The sequence below is a fragment of the Panulirus ornatus genome, chromosome 10 (assembly GCF_036320965.1).
Source record: "Panulirus ornatus isolate Po-2019 chromosome 10, ASM3632096v1, whole genome shotgun sequence".
In the NCBI taxonomy this organism is placed as follows: domain Eukaryota; kingdom Metazoa; phylum Arthropoda; class Malacostraca; order Decapoda; family Palinuridae; genus Panulirus; species Panulirus ornatus.
Window position 1 is genome coordinate 21,573,053 of NC_092233.1, and position 17,956 is coordinate 21,591,008.

A 17,956-nucleotide genomic window follows, 5' to 3' on the forward strand; every position below is an offset into this window, starting at 1 on the left:
GTGTGTGTGTGTGTGTGTGTGTGTGAGTAAACAGATATATAAATAACAGATTATTGAATACAGGCAGCCACTCGCCTGAAACCACACCGTTGAGGTCTTACAGAACTGGGAGGTCATAACAGTAACTAGTTAACTTATAAAAAACTCAAGGTCAAGATGGGGCTGAATAATCCATGTGCGTACGTAATAAATATATAAATATTAAATAACGGGTCATTAGAGATAAGCAGCCATTTGGCTTAAAATACACAGGTGAGGTATTATGGATACGACAGAACTGGGAGGCCATGATACTAACTAGTTAACTAATAATACAAGAGCTTAAGATTGGGGTGAGCTGGATATTTCTACACTCTGGATAAGCACATGGTTGAGGTATACATCTACACAGCCAGGCGGGCAGGTACACCTACAGGGATGTTTACATAGTCAGTGTTGTATTTCATACATGACGAGCTTGACTGAACATTAAGTGATGATAATTACAGTAATACAGAAGCTGACGTTACCACATAGCCTAATTAAGAGGAAACTCAGCTGTTCACTTGCATATCAATGCACTTGCTGATGGACTCTTCATGAAGTTCACAATGGTACACATGGGACTGTGCGTGTGTGTGTGTGTGTGTGTGTGTGTGTGTGTGTGTGTGTGTGTGTGTGTGTGTGTGTGATGAAAGGTATGGTGGTGGAGGTCTGTGTAGTGACAATAGTTCATACAGTAAGTAGTGTGTGTGTGTGTGTGTGTGTGTGTGTGTGTGTGTGTGTGTGTGTGTGTGTGTGTTGACCGGCAATCTGTATGCTGCTGGTGTACTTGTTTATTGTTGAAAATTTGTGTGTAGGTGTCGGCAGTTTCTTTTGTTGAGGCGCTCGTAAGAGTCCCGGCAACAGTAAAGCCAGTGTGGCTGACAATGTAACCCGATATAAATATTCAACCCTGCCCTGGCAAGCCTAATGCTGCAGCTACTATTCTTGTCCGGTAATATCAGAGGCGAGGCATGAGAGAGACAGAGCTGTAAATTATGAATTTATGAAATACAACCGCTGGGAGATGTGTGTGTGTGTGTGTGTGTGTGTGTGTGTGTGTGTGAGAAGATAGATAAATAGAGAGAGAGAGAGAGAGAGAGAGAGAGAGAGAGAGAGAGAGAGAGAGAGAGAGAGAGAGAGAGAGAGAGAGAGAGAGAGAGAGGAAAGCGATGCTGAGATAACAGTATGGACTTCAACGCACACAGTGTAGCGCGCATATTGATGCTGGTAGGGAAGCGACGGGGTTGTCAATTGTGGACAAAAACCATCAACAACGAACGCACACAAGACACCCCTAAGACGTAGCAAGGTGAGGAGTTTTCCGCTACAGGTTGCCGAGGCGAAACCTAAGAGTTCCCCCACCGTGCACCGTATTCGTCCGTGGAGCTGCAAGTCGGGTGACTGGACTTATACGTGAGGGAACGGAAGGCGATCACTGAGGACCCAGAGATCCTGTAAAGTCGTGGAGGTGGAGACTTTTAATCCTGACGTGGCTAAGAGCAATCATAACAACCCATACCTTCCCAGTAAAATACAAAGGAATAACAAGGACAGACCAATGGGTCCTTTCGCAGCTGTACGTAACAGCGGACGAGACGTGAAAATCATACGTAAGTGAAGAGAAAAATACTGTAAACTTTCTAAGTGATTAAGGAGACGTAAATATAATGTCAGTCATGAGACGAGAAGTAGGAAAAGACAAACAGGTGTTCCATAAAGTCTGGGTTACGGGGAGCAGACGTCAACATGTGATGAAACCCGACCAAATGAGGGATTTGAAATCGCGCGAAGACAAGTGATTTGAGGAAAGCTCCATCGTCGACATTCGTATCCAACTTCCACAGGAGTATGGTCCGTATATACTACACCTTACTGCATACTAGCAATCCTTTTGAGTTCTTGTGCATGCGGCGGGGTTATTGTTTCTCATATGCAGATCTTACTTTTATAACTCACAGCTTATCTTTAGAGTCCATCTCTTTATGAGAGAGAGAGAGAAAGAGAATAATGATAACAGATTGCGTGAGTACCTCTGTGAGATATGAACCCCTTGAGCAAGACGGTGTGAGCCTAGAGAGCTCGACGGTACAACGAACCTAGAACACGACCGTGCAACAGGCCTAGAGCACGATGGCACGAGCCCAGAGCACGACAGTACGAGCCTAGAGCACGACAGTACGAGCCTAGAGCACGACAGTACGAGCCTGGAGCACGACAGTACGAGCCTAGAGCACGATGGTACGAGCCTAGAGCACGACAGTACGAGCCTAGAGCACGACAGTACGAGCCTGGAGCACGACAGTACGAGCCTAGAGCACGATGGTACGAGCCTGGAGCACGACAGTACGAGCCTAGAGCACGATGGTACGAGCCTAGAGCACGATGGTACGAGCCTAGAGCACGACAGTACGAGCCTGGAGCACGACAGTACGAGCCTAGAGCACGATGGTACGAGCCTGGAGCACGACAGTACGAGCCTAGAGCACGATGGTACGAGCCTAGAGCACGACAGTACGAGCCTAGAGCACGACAGTACGAGCCTAGAGAACGACATTGCGAGCCTAGAGCACGATGGTACGAGCCTAGAGCATGACGGTACGAGACTATAGTACAGCGGGGTGGCCTCTGGGCATGCCGGCGTGGCCCCTGACCAGGATCCATGCTCGTATAAGAACAAGAAAACCCCAGACAGATACTTAAGCACAACCTTAAAATCCCTTGATAGATTTAAGGTATACTCATTTTTAAAGGCAATCCCTTATGAAAGGAAAGGGGAACATGGTATTCGCCAAAGGACTGGAAGTCAAATGTTCACACACACACACACACACACACACACACACACACACACACACACACAGTGAGGGGATCGGGGGTCTGGTGTCTCTTACAATAACCTATCGACATAAGCAGAAGGAAGCGATTTAAAAAGGGAATCCCGAGCAGAACAAATGTGAACTCAAGTGCCACTTCCCATCCTTCCTAGCAGAAGGTAAATTAACAGAGAGAGAGAGAGAGAGAGAGAGAGAGAGAGAGAGAGAGAGAGAGAGAGAGAGAGAGAGAGAGAGAGAGAGAGAGAGAGAGAGATCTTGCTGACATCCGTGTCCTTCTCGACGTACGTGTGTTAGTCCCAACCAGGACAACGCCAAAAAAAAAAAAAAAAATATAAGATAAAAAAGACAGAGAAACGGAACTCAGGTTCAGGTTACGTGACTAGGGAGAGAGAGAGAGAGAGAGAGAGAGAGAGAGAGAGAGAGAGAGAGAGAGAGAGAGAGAGAGAGAGAGAGAGAGAGAGAGAGAGAGAGAGAGATCCATAATACGAACTGCTGAGACACCCATAATACATAAATAAACACATAATTTGATAAATAAATAATGGCACATCAAGGAGGATTCCGGCGGTCATTGAAATGACATAAGGACCATGTTCAGCGCCAACAGAGTCGACCTCACGGCACCGACCTCATACCATCTGGGTCTAAATTACAGCTTGCGATGTGGTATCTATGACATTTCATGACTTTAAAGAAGGACCGTGTGAGGTCAGCGGGTCGCTGGTGAGGTGAGAGGAGCTATCATCATCTTGTCAGGCCGAGGAGTTACATCCTGGCCAGTTCCCACAAAGGGGGGGGGGGGGGAAGGTTGTCTTAAAAAAAAACCAAGACTCCTGAAATATGACGAAAACTAATGATGTACGTCCTTGAGTATGTGTTGTTGCACCACAATATGACGGACGATTCAAGGGAAGGAAGCTCTCTCTCTCTCTCTCTCTCTCTCTCTCTCTCTCTCTCTCTCTCTCTCTCTCTCTCTCTCTCCCTCCTCCACCATCCCCCGGGGGCACGTTTTCGAATCAGAGTGACGGAAATTACGTCTGTTATGTCTGGAAGTCTTGTAAAGGATAGCCGAGGAAACAGAAAAAAAGAAAAAAAGGGCAGCCAGAATGAGGCAAATGCGAGACAGCGTTCGAATCAGGAAACTGTGGCAAGGCGGTATGTGTGTGTGTGTGTGTGTGTGTGTGTGTGTGTGTGTGTGTGTGTGTGTGTGTGTGTGTGTGTGTGTGTGACTGCCCGAGTCAGCATGGTGGACTTGCGTCCAAACAAGGAGACGAGCACTGACACCAAGCACTGACAAGAAGTGGTAAGAGTTCAAGATTGTGGTCGAGGCACTTGGAGAGGACCAGCGCCTGTGTTCCCTGACCAGGTCATGTGAGAGACACACGGCTCGCGGCGTTTTTAGTCAAGACTTCATACCATTCCGTGTACCAGCGGATGCAGCGTTTAAATAACTGTCGTTTATTCATAGCGTGTGTGTGTGTGTGTGTGTGTGTGTGTGTGTGTGTGTGTGTGTGTGTGTGTGTGTGTGTGTGTGTGTGTGTGTGTGGCGTAAGAGGATCGTGAGGAGGAAGGGATGAAATGCGGTTTGTGCGAACGGATGGTTTGGAGTGGTGAGTAAAGGACTGCTGGATGTCATGGCAGTGTGTGTGTGTCTGTGTGTGTGTGTGTGTGTGTGTGTGTGTGTGTGTGTGTGTGTGTGTGTGTGTGTGTGTGATGAGCGTTTCAAAATGGCATTTTGAAGAGGTATAGGAGGCACGGACAGCCTGTAAAAGGTGGCACAGCTTATCGTGAGAACAAGTCTACTGATGGTGACAACAGGTCTACTTACAGTGAGAACAAGTCTATTGATGGTGACAACAGGTCTACTTACAGTGAGAACAAGTCTATTGATGGTGACAACAACAGGTCTACTTACAGTGAGAACAAGTCTATTGATGGTGACAACAGGTCTACTCACAGTGAGAACAAGTCTATTGATGGTGACAACAGGTCTACTCACAGTGAGAACAAGTCTACTGATGGTGACAACAGGTCTACTTACAGTGAGAACAAGTCTATTGATGGTGACAACAACAGGTCTACTCACAGTGAGAACAAGTCTATTGATGGTGACAACAACAGGTCTACTCACAGTGAGAACAAGTCTATTGATGGTGACAACAACAGGTCTACTCACAGTGAGAACAAGTCTATTGATGGTGACAACAACAGGTCTACTCACAGTGAGAACAAGTCTATTGATGGTGACAACAGGTCTACTCACAGTGAGAACAAGTCTACTGATGGTGACAACAGGTCTACTAACAGTGAGAACAAGTCTATTGATGGTGACAACAGGTCTACGTATAGTGAGAACAAGTCTATTGATGGTGAAATCACGTCTATTGATAGTGACAACAGGTCTACTGATGTTAGTCGGAAACAAAAGATTTATCAACGGGCTTCCCGTGTGGTAACACCTCCCACAAGTTTATTTCCAGCGCAAAGATTCAGGAAGCAGCGCATTTACATCTCTCCAACTGCCACACACAGAAACGAACTAGAGACACTGTCAAACACTTCCAACACGGGGGAACAAACTTACTCTCACGCACCCATGAAGACCACAGGAGACGCAGGTCACTCTCCCTGAAATGAGTGCAGACCATACGAACTCGCCCGGAAGACCAAAACTGTCCACTTTAAAGACCACGTAGACCACCGAACGTCCCAGGGAGGACCAGTCTGGTAGATCCAGGCTATCGCAAGGTATCAGACAAGGGACGGTAATAAGGATAAGCCTGTTACTTCTCACTGCATTATATTCTCTAACGCCAATATGTCACGAACTATACATTTTCTTTTTTCCCCTTCACTTTTAATGCAATGAAAATTATTGTCTATTATCATACTCAACTTCAGTATGAACTCTGGTTAATTTATTCATATTGCAATGCTGTTTGTATGGCTTCTGTTTATGTATATAATATACATCTCTAAGTGCGAAGCAAAAGCTATATTCATATATATATATATATATATATATATATATATATATATATATATATATATATATATATATATATATATATATATATATATATATATCCGGCAGTTCAATCTGCAGGGTTAACTTCATGAGCACGGCAGTACGACCCTTGGATAAGACGGCTCAACTTTTGGCCAGACCATTGAATGTCGGACGTTGCGTTCCAGAGTAGCAACGTCTTGCCTTATAGGGTTAACACTGAGACGTCCACAAGACGGCCGCAGCAAACGTGCTTGGGTGCAGCCGATGACTACGTCTAACCTGCACACAACACTGGCAAGGTCGGCTCCGTACTACGACAAAGAAGAACATGAATGCTACGCCGACACAGGGTGGGTGTCTCAAAAAAATCCGGACTCGCTGGTAGAAATTCACACTTTTTTTTTTTCACCTTTAGTTCATCAAATGCCCAAATTGCAGAACGTGGACTTGCATACACAGGAGTAAGGGTGGTATGCAAATTCATGTCATGCAATCTGAACATGTGTTGAACTAAAGGTAAGGAGCGAATTCCTTGCACAGAGAGAGAGAGAGAGAGAGAGAGAGAGAGAGAGAGAGAGAGAGAGAGAGAGAGAGAGAGAGAGAGAGAGAGAGAGAGAGAGAGTGTGGGTATCAAAGATCAGAAGAGGTGCGGGTTATAGGCCAGGCGAGAGAGGGTGTATTCGGTGACGGTGACTTAAACGTGTATACAGTAAGGTTAACACTGACACATGAATGGCGCACCCGGTAGAGCCGCACAGCTCAAAACGCTGCGACTCCAAACGGATCTACGTTCGTCTGATCAGTGACCAACGAAGACGGTGGGTGTGTCGACGGGAGTGCGGTACGCAGAGTAACGTGAGACAATGGGAAGGCCAGGTAACAGAAGATCCGATGGTCAGTGGCTTGGTCACCTGCAGCAGGACAGAAACGCTACCCAGATGGGAGTACATGGAAAGGACAGACAACAGAAGACCTGATGGTCAACGACAAGTTTACCTCCTGCTGGAGGACAGTAACAGCATCCTGGATTCCTAAACTCCGGCTGAAGGTCTGTATGATTATGGTGGTCAGGTGTCCTTGCCAAGCCTAAAGTGTGTGTCATTATTATTTACAATTACAGTTTGCCTGTATTGCGGGTAAAGACATCTACACATGTATTCCCAAGTATTTTAACCTTGTATACATATCATGTTTCAGCATCATATACAAACATATATATATATATATTTTTTTTTTTTTTTTTTATACTTTGTCGCTGTCTCCCGCGTTTGCGAGGTAGCGCAAGGAAACAGACGAAAGAAATGGCCCAACCCCCCCCCCCCCCATACACATGTACATACACACGTCCACACACGCAAATATACATACCTACACAGCTTTCCATGGTTTACCCCAGACGCTTCACATGCCTTGCTTCAATCCACTGACAGCACGTCAACCCCTGTATACCACATGACTCCAATTCACTCTATTTCTTGCCCTCCTTTCACCCTCCTGCATGTTCAGGCCCCGATCACACAGAATCTTTTTCACTCCATCTTTCCACCTCCAATTTGGTCTCCCTCTTCTCCTCGTTCCCTCCACCTCCGACACATATATCCTCTTGGTCAATCTCTCCTCACTCATTCTCTCCATGTGCCCAAACCATTTCAAAACACCCTCTTCTGCTCTCTCAACCACGCTCTTTTTATTTCCACACATCTCTCTTACCCTTACGTTACTTACTCGATCAAACCACCTCACACCACACATTGTCCTCAAACATCTCATTTCCAGCACATCCATCCTCCTGCGCACATCTCTATCCATAGCCCACGCCTCGCAACCATACAACATTGTTGGAACCACTATTCCCTCAAACATACCCATTTTTGCTTTCCGAGATAATGTTCTCGACTTCCACACATTTTTCAAGGCTCCCAAAATTTTCGCCCCCTCCCCCACCCTATGATCCACTTCCGCTTCCATGGTTCCATCCGCTGACAGATCCACTCCCAGATATCTAAAACACTTCACTTCCTCCAGTTTTTCTCCATTCAAACTCACCTCCCAATTGATTTGACCCTCAACCCTACTGTACCTAATAACCTTGCTCTTATTCACATTTACTCTTAACTTTCTTCTTCCACACACTTTACCAAACTCAGTCACCAGCTTCTGCAGTTTCTCACATGAATCAGCCACCAGCGCTGTATCATCAGCGAACAACAACTGACTCACTTCCCAAGCTCTCTCATCCCCAACAGACTTCATACTTGCCCCTCTTTCCAAAACTCTTGCATTTACCTCCCTAACAACCCCATCCATAAACAAATCAAACAACCATGGAGACATCACACACCCCTGCCGCAAACCTACATTCACTGAGAACCAATCACTTTCCTCTCTTCCTACACGTACACATGCCTTACATCCTCGATAAAAACTTTTCACTGCTTCTAACAACTTTCCTCCCACACCATATATTCTTAATACCTTCCACAGAGCATCTCTATCAACTCTATCATATGCCTTCTCCAGATCCATAAATGCTACATACAAATCCATTTGCTTTTCTAAGTATTTGGCGGAATGCGTGCGTAGTGCCATTGTACAAAGGCAAAGGGGATAAGAGTGAGTGCTCAAATTACAGAGGTATAAGTTTGTTGAGTATTCCTGGTAAATTATATGGGAGGGTATTGATTGAGAGGGTGAAGGCATGTACAGAGCATCAGATTGGGGAAGAGCAGTGCGGTTTCAGAAGTGGTAGAGGATGTGTGGATCAGGTGTTTGCTTTGAAGAATGTATGTGAGAAATACTTAGAAAAGCAAATGGATTTCTATGTAGCATTTATGGATCTGGAGAAGGCATATGATAGAGTTGATAGAGATGCTCTGTGGAAGGTATTAAGAATATATGGTGTGGGAGGAAAGTTGTTAGAAGCAGTGAAAAGTTTTTATCGAGGATGTAAGGCATGTGTACGTGTAGGAAGAGAGGAAAGTGATTGGTTCTCAGTGAATGTAGGTTTGCGGCAGGGGTGTGTGATGTCTCCATGGTTGTTTGATTTGTTTATGGATGGGGTTGTTAGGGAGGTAAATGCAAGAGTTTTGGAAAGAGGGGCAAGTATGAAGTCTGTTGGGGATGAGAGAGCTTGGGAAGTGAGTCAGTTGTTGTTCGCTGATGATACAGCGCTGGTGGCTGATTCATGTGAGAAACTGCAGAAGCTGGTGACTGAGTTTGGTAAAGTGTGTGGAAGAAGAAAGTTAAGAGTAAATGTGAATAAGAGCAAGGTTATTAGGTACAGTAGGGTTGAGGGTCAAATCAATTGGGAGGTGAGTTTGAATGGAGAAAAACTGGAGGAAGTGAAGTGTTTTAGATATCTGGGAGTGGATCTGGCAGCGGATGGAACCATGGAAGCGGAAGTGGATCATAGGGTGGGGGAGGGGGCGAAAATTCTGGGGGCCTTGAAGAATGTGTGGAAGTCGAGAACATTATCTCGGAAAGCAAAAATGGGTATGTTTGAAGGAATAGTGGTTCCAACAATGTTGTATGGTTGCGAGGCGTGGGCTATGGATAGAGTTGTGCGCAGGAGGATGGATGTGCTGGAAATGAGATGTTTGAGGACAATGTGTGGTGTGAGGTGGTTTGATCGAGTGAGTAACGTAAGGGTAAGAGAGATGTGTGGAAATAAAAAGAGCGTGGTTGAGAGAGCAGAAGAGGGTGTTTTGAAGTGGTTTGGGCACATGGAGAGAATGAGTGAGGAAAGATTGACCAAGAGGATATATGTGTCGGAGGTGGAGGGAACGAGGAGAAGAGGGAGACCAAATTGGAGGTGGAAAGATGGAGTGAAAAAGATTTTGTGTGATCGGGGCCTGAACATGCAGGAGGGTGAAAGGAGGGCAAGGAATAGAGTGAATTGGAGCGATGTGGTATACCGGGGTTGACGTGCTGTCAGTGGATTGAATCAAGGCATGTGAAGCGTCTGGGGTAAACCATGGAAAGATGTGTAGGTATGTATATTTGCGTGTGTGGACGTATGTATATACATGTGTATGGGGGGGGGGGGGTTGGGCCATTTCTTTCGTCTGTTTCCTTGCGCTACCTCGCAAACGCGGGAGACAGCGACAAAGTATAAAAAAAAAAAATATACAAATATATATATATATATATATATATATATATATATATATATATATATATATATATATATATATATATATATAATAAATATGTACATATATTCTTTATTTATTTATTATACTTTGTCTCTGTCTCCCGCGTTAGCGAGATAACGCAAGGAAACAGACGAAAGAATGGCCCAACCCACCCACATACACATGTATATACATACACGTCCACACACGCACGTATACATACCTATACATCTCAACGTATACATATATATACATACACAGACATATACATATATACACATGTACGTAATTCATACTGTCTGCCTTTATTCATTCCCGTCCACATATGAAATGAAAAACCCCCTCCCCCCCGCACGTGCGCGAGGTAGCGCTAGGAAAGGACAACAAAGGCCAATTTCGTTCACACTCAGTCTCTAGCTGTCATGTATAATGCATCGAAACCACAGCTCCCTTTCCACATCCAGGCCCCACAAAACTTTACATGGTTTACCCCAGACGCTTCACATGCCCTGGTTCAATCCATTGACAACACGTCGACCCCGGTATACCACATCGTTCCAATTCACTCTATTCCTTGCACGCCTTGCACCCTCCTGCATGTTCAGGCCCCGATCACTCAAAATCTTTTTCACTCCATCTTTCCACCTCCAATTTGGTCTCCCACTTCTCCTCGTTCCCTCCACCGCTGACACATACATCCTCTTTGTCAATCTTTCCTCATTCATTCCCTCCATGTGACCAAACCATTTCAAAACACCCTCTTCTGCTCTCTCAACCACACTCTTTTTATTACCACACATCTCTCTTACCCTTACATTACTTACTTGATCAAATCACCTCACACCACATACTGTCCTCAAACATCTCATTTCCAGCACATCCACCCTCCTCCGCACAACTCTTATCTATAACCCACGCCTCGTAACCATGTACATATATATAAGAAGAAAATAAAAATCCTCGCTTGGCTCCTTCCTCTATTTCTTATTGTGGAAAGTAACAGAAGAGGCGAGGATTTCCAGACCCACAGCTCACGCCGCCGCTCTTTTGTCGCCTTCTACGACACACGCATTGGAAATACCTGGGCTGTTCTTATCTATATGTCCACCTCTCTCTCTCTCTCTCTCTCTCTCTCTCTCTCTCTCTCTCTCTCTCTCTCTCTCTCTCTCTCTCTCTCTCTCTGTATATATATCTATCTATATATCTATCTATATATATATATATATATATATATATATATATATATATATATATATATATATATATATATATATATACACACACAAACTTACGCCAGCTTCCCATCTATCGATTGATTTGTCTGTCTGTCAGGACCTTACCTCAATAATGAACAACTCGAACACCTCTCTTAAGGATAACATCACGTATTGTCGCACACAAATATGATGCAACGAACCACGTCAAACCTTACCCATATCCACCAAACGTATATCACTGCTGAAACATACCTGGTGATGGCCACACTGTTACTGAAGAAATCGCATTTGCACACTTCAGGTGTTGTGTGTCCTGTGTTGTAATGAAATGCGGGTGCGTGATAACCATTTGAGTTACGAGGGTGAAAATTTCACACTCGTGTTGCCCCTGACTCTTAACCTTGCACAAGGCCATGTCTCACCCTTATGTATACATTACACATATACACACCCCCACCTACGTTGATTATGAGCCAGCTCCCCTGTCCAGGATTCGAACCCGGACCCGTTCGAGTGGTCGGTCGCAACACTCACCCTTGCACTAGAGGAGCGTGTCTGTATATCTGTCTCTGGACTCTAGCCATCCCAACATAACAAACACCAACATATCACAGTCCCGTCCCTCGCGCCCCAGATGCAACTTGCACCTTTAGGACGCCGAACATATACTCCTTAATCGACCTCCACGCTCCTTGCCGAGAGAAAACAAAATAAACACATACCAACGTACTCCATAACCCTGTGGCCCCGTCCAGCGGACGTGGCTGACTATCTATGCACTGCAGGAATACTAAAAAAAGTTGGTCCTAGATTTGCAGAGGTTCATATTTTTCCTTCTATATTTCACAGCAGCCGGGGTGACGCGGGGAAAGACATGCCCTAATCGTGGTCATCTCGGACCATAGAAAAAGAACACGGAAAAAAAAACTTTAATTTGAGCTCCTCAGAAGTTTGTAGACCTGAGCGTTAAAGGCGGAAATGTTACAGTAAGTGAAAGAGATGAAAGAGGGACGAGGGTTTGTGTGAATGTCTGAATGTGTAAGTGAACGCGTGCACAAATGGGATTGTGTATTTAACCATTTGTACTGTATGTGAGGGAAATTTTACACGTACGTGTGTGTGCGTGTGTGTGTGTGTGTGTGTGTGTGTGTGTGTGTGTGTGTGTGTGTGTGTGTGTGTGTGTGTGTGTGTGTGTAGTTAATTATTAACGGCTTACCAACCACAGGCTATAACGTATACAGAAATAAGTAAACAGCTGTGGGAGTGTGTTTGCGTGGGTGTGTGTGTGTGTGTGTGTGTGAACAAGGAGGTGAAAATGCTGCTAACAACTGTGTATACTGTCATCTGTTTATATACACTGGAAGACAGCTTTACATTCGTGAGGCCCTGTCTCATAGATGTATCTTTTTTATTCCAACAGTGCTCTCATTTACTTCCTCTTCCATCATCCTGCTCCATGTGGCCACACCTCTGCTGATACACAAACGCTTCCTCACGTCCTCCCTGTGCGATTCTCTTGCCCTTGTTCAGGAGTTCCCTCCGACTTCGTAGAACTCTTCTGTGTTAACGCAGTCACGGCCTTGAAGGGATTCCTATGAGGTTGTCATGTCTTCCCTTCCTCTTTTCCTCCACAGTTTAAGATTCGAGGGCTACCCATCGGTCCTTGTGGTTCACTCCACTGAGGTCTACTGCCATTCTTGGTACATTCCACTAGACCCCTTCCCAGCAGTGGCTCCTCGTGTGACAAGACCTACTTACTCCAGCATATTCCAGCCTAAGTCAAACGTTAAGTCGTGTATGACTTCCTGATCATCAACCGTCCAAGTGTAGACAATCGCTGACGATAATAACATTTTGCCTCCCTCACGCCTCTTTCTTGGCGACAAATTCTGCTTGATGTCGACACTTTGGGTCTAGTCTTCCAGTGCGATTCATGTAATTTGTTTCCGCCGATGTGGTGACAACCGTCTGAAAAAAACTGTTCCCAACTCCTCCTCCCTTTGTCTCTGCAGATTTAAATTTCATTAGTCATATTTTCCGACAAGTATTGTATATCATATGAGTCTCTTTGTAATATCTCGCACTCTATGTAACTTCGCTTTTCCTTCATAATCTTGGCATCATCAGGGAACGCATTCGGGTACGATGCCGCCTCGTTCGACAAATCATTCTCTTACAATCAGGAATAGTAATGGCCTAAGCAAAAGGAACCCTGCGAGAACGCCGCTTTTCGCTCACGCCCAGGTAAACTGGTGATTTTTTCCGGCAAACCTCTCGTAAAGGATGAAGTTTCTACCTTCAGAAATGCTTCTTCGCCGCATCATCGGATCGCTATTTTCCATCCGTCTCTTTAATTACCCTCATCGTCGTGAAAACGCGAGCATGGCAACACAGAATTACTATCATTAGCTACTAAATCTGTTGCTCTTACTGTAATTAAACCGAGTTACTTCCCTAGAATTCTAAACCAGGCTCAGAGGATGCAATCAACGTGGCTAAACAAACATGTGAGTTACTCAAAACATATCTAATACTGTAATCATCTTTTTATACTTCAATCATCTGCATGTGTGAGATGATTTGCCAACATCCTCCGGGTACAATCTACACTCACCATCCCTTACGTGTCTGAGCGTTGGATGTACACAACGCCCCTTATACAGTGTTCAGAGTGGGCATACCCAAGGTGTTCCATCCCCACCATAACTTTAAACGCCCGGCACAAGAGAACATCACCCTCAACTCAACACCACGACAATGAATATTTACCAAACGCCGGACGAGGGAGGTGGTGGTGGTGGAGGGGAGCGAGCGGAACCTTCATAAAAAATGTTCCCTACAACCATGGAACATGCGGCCAACATGTTTACTGCATGTATCTCATGTGAACCCGGTCTTTACACGTCTTAAGGTACATCGTATTGCAGCGGAAAATGTGGTCATAAAGCCACAGCTTCTTAACCCGCCGGCCGCCGATGACTCTGGCCTCCCCGACTTTCCTTTATATATTAGTAAACATGAACTGTTGCTCCGTTACGTCACGACGCCGCTGACGGGCCCAGACCTACACCATCCTTTGAAACGGACCCTCCCCCAGACCCCTTGAATTATCGTACCTCTATCAACCCTGTAGAGAGAAGAAAAAAAAAAAAGAAAAAACACCACCATCCAGCCATCAGAAAAGCTACGTATGTTACTTTAAAAGGAGTATAACATCTCAGTGATGGCTCTACTCATTACCGGCGTGTGCGATAGAAAACACCGCCACCACCTGGGCCGGCCGCAGTTCACCAATTACTCCGACCGCAGCCTCCGGGGGGACAATAAACCAATACTCCGTAGTTACACATGCAGGATCCAATTAGCGTAATGTCCGTCTGCAGCGGGGATGAGAGAGAGGGGGGTGTGCGTGGGCGGCCACCATGCGTGGAGGGGAAAGGTGTGAGGAGCGTGAACATTTTACCCGTGGTAAAGTGTTGGTACAGCGGAACGGTGTTAATTTGTGAAAACTAAATGGCCGGCAAGCTGGCGAGAGAGAGAGAGAGAGAGAGAGAGAGAGAGAGAGAGAGAGAGAGAGAGAGAGAGAGAGAGAGAGAGAGAGAGAGAGAGAGTGCGTGTGTGGACACTTATCTACGTTAGGCGTGCGCTGGAGTGCATGCAGTGCGCGGGCCGTGGAGAGCGGGGAGGCGTGAGTAGTTTACCAGGAGCGCTGGGTTAGGAGGCGTGGGGCAAGAGAGAGAGAGAGAGAGAGAGAGAGAGAGAGAGAGAGAGAGAGAGAGAGAGAGAGAGAGAGAGAGAGAGAGGAGTTTAAGCGAACAGGACAGGAGAGGCGTCCGGGTGGATACGCGAGACCACGGGATACCGCGGCCGTTGAGGCCCGCCCGACGCGCCGTCCGGGTTGACAGACGTGACCCATCACTGGCATCTGAAGAGGCGGACGTGCGCGGCGACAATGTCTTACGTCCGTATGGTAATGAGGTGAAGAAGGGTAGGCGGGGGGGGGGGGGAATAATGATCAACAGGATACGAGAGAGAGAGAGAGAGAGAGAGAGAGAGAGAGAGAGAGAGAGAGAGAGAGAGAGAGAGAGAGAGAGAGAGAGAGAGAGAGAAGGGGCGGCCACGCTCCAGGATCTCCTGCCGGAGGTGAACACGAAGAGTTTAGCGCGGTCAGGTCTTTGTTTGGGTACTGGAGTAATGCTTATCGTCCGAGTGTTGTCCCCCATGGTCAACTGAAGTGTCTATGTACCGGGTTAAAGATAAAGGCCCGAGCACTTAAACACCATCTGATACATTATATATTCGTAGACCCGGAGGTAACAGATTTTCAGACGTGATAAACAAAGTCGTTACACCCTTATTAAGAAATAATTCAACTGTCTCGCTGAATCATATATCACAGTCATTTTTCCATGGTAATATGATGTGTGTGTGTGTGTGTGTGTGTGCGCGCGCGCGCTTAGTGCACACTACAGATGCTTAAAGCATCACTTGGGTCTTCTAGATGTTTCCGCATAAAACCATATTGTTTCAGAAAACTATCGGTTGCATGATTACCTGTGTATTCACACACACACACACACACACACACACACACACACACACACACACACACAATTGCGAAATAAGTCATCATTCGCTAAGAAAGTACCATCATCCAGGTTTAGGAGTGTTGAAGTGATATCCGTAACCATCTTACACCCTCCTGTAGACAGCAGCAGCCCGGGACAGTACTTCCCTCCTCACTCAGGAGTGTTGCAGGTGACGGCAGGGACCAACTTACACCCTCCGCGTCGTGACTGGTAATCTTGCCTTCGTTCTTATCAAAATTACCGTCCTGAGCTACACACTGTGTATCTCCTTCCATATGGAGTCCCTTGCCTTTTGTCTCTTGATCATCTTATCCGATTTCAAAAATTCATTCTCCTCTTCCTGTTTCTAATTTTCAATCAAATTTCCAACATCTTCAAAAACAAGATGGCTATACTCCTCTACTTCTTTATTCTGCCCCTTGCCATCGCCTCTCCACCCCCTCTTCCCCTTCCCGCTCTTTCTTTTGACTCATCTGACGAAAAAAAAAAAATAATAATCAAGCTAGCTTCTGCCATCAAGCGATGTGTGGCGTCTGTCATCGTCGCTCCACACAACAGTCTTCTCCGAGACCACGGAGCCGATCTGAACCAAACCTGGCAGGGATGGTCGCTGGCTGGGTAGTAGCGGTCCCACTACATGACTGTGTCTGCCTACCCACCCAAGACCATCGTCCAATACGGTCGTTGGTACCGATGAAGACTAGTTAGTGATGTGGGCGCAGGCAAGCCCCAGAGTCTCTCATTCGAGGCCTGGCCTTGAAGAGAATTTCTCACCGTAACCTGAGGTTAGAATTTCTGACCGTGACCTGAGCCTTTGAGAGAATTTCTGACCGTGACCTGAGCATGTGGGAGAATTTATGAACGTGACCTGAGGTTATGAGAGAATTTCTGACAGTGACCTGAGCCTCTGAGAGAAAAAGTAACAATACTTACATAATATAATTCATCTCCATAAATTGACCTACGTAGGTGTACAAGGTATTACCCATGAAATCGTCTGTATATGCTTTTCTCCCCTTTCCACAAACGAGACACACACACACACACACACACACACACACACACACACACACACACACACACATCTGAGTGTCTGATCTCTTCCACTCCCACAGAAAGGCCCGAAAGAACCCAGTGGTCTGTTGCTTACTGTATTCTATTGTACAGGTTGTGACCGGACACAACTAGAACCGTGGGAGGTAAACACTCTTGTAAAAATGGTTTACGTGTAAACTGACGAGGTGAAGGGCTTGGAGGGATTATATTTACGTCTGTAAATTCTCATTCATTAATATCTCATCGTAATTCCACGATGTACGAGAATCATTAGACTGCTTTTTAGAGAAAGATAACATAATCAAATAAAATCTAAGAGACATAATTGGGGACGCGGCTCCTTTCACACCGATACTGTCACAAAGACGGGAAACAAACATACAACTTACCCCTTCCATTTTGTTGGCGGTCTCTCCACCCTCCGTTTTCTGGTCTTCGTCGGTGCTGCAGAGAGAAAAAAAAAATATCATTTAGTAAAAGTTTTGCAGGAATGTTGGAATGTCTGATATGTCCAATTTCACAGCGGGAATTACATTAACTATTTCTGACTGGTAGGGATATGGAAGACCTCTAGAACACCCTTACAATTCTGGCACATTTACTATCAAGGAATGAATAAAGAAATATATCAAAATATATCAATAATATCAAAATGAAAAATATCTATCATATCAATCGTTTCAATACATATAAATATTTCAAATTATATTTTCTAATGCACAACTTACACCTGTTGGGGGAAAAATAAATTGACATGTGGTGGGGGGATAACATTCCACCACCCCGCCCATCCCACCCCCCTACCAAATCCACCTCCACAATCTCTTCCCCTCCTCGGTCGAGGGCGTGACACCGGGTCATCGAGTGTTACCTCCGGCAGGTAGGTGGTGTTGGAGCCGCCGCCTGGTTAGGGAGGCGGGGGGCAGGTGTGAGTAACGCTGGCAACACACGTCCAGAGCCACGCGGGACCCCCGCCCCGCCCCGCATCCACCCGCGCAGCCAGCCTACCTCCCTCACCAGCACAAGCACCCACCAGGCGTGGCCCAGCATGTGACCAGCCTCTGTGCGATGATGAGCACATCGCCAGGTGTGT

At 45.8% G+C, this 17,956-nt stretch overlaps 1 long non-coding RNA gene across 1 annotated transcript in view; it reads right to left on the bottom strand.

Moving 5' to 3' along the window:
- LOC139750662 (uncharacterized) overlaps positions 1–17,956 on the bottom strand; it is a 430,271-nt gene that overhangs the window by 162,159 nt on the left and 250,156 nt on the right. The window contains exon 2 of the long non-coding RNA XR_011713193.1: positions 17,253–17,307. This is a non-coding gene — a long non-coding RNA (uncharacterized lncRNA). The remainder of the gene's footprint in view (positions 1–17,252; positions 17,308–17,956) is intronic.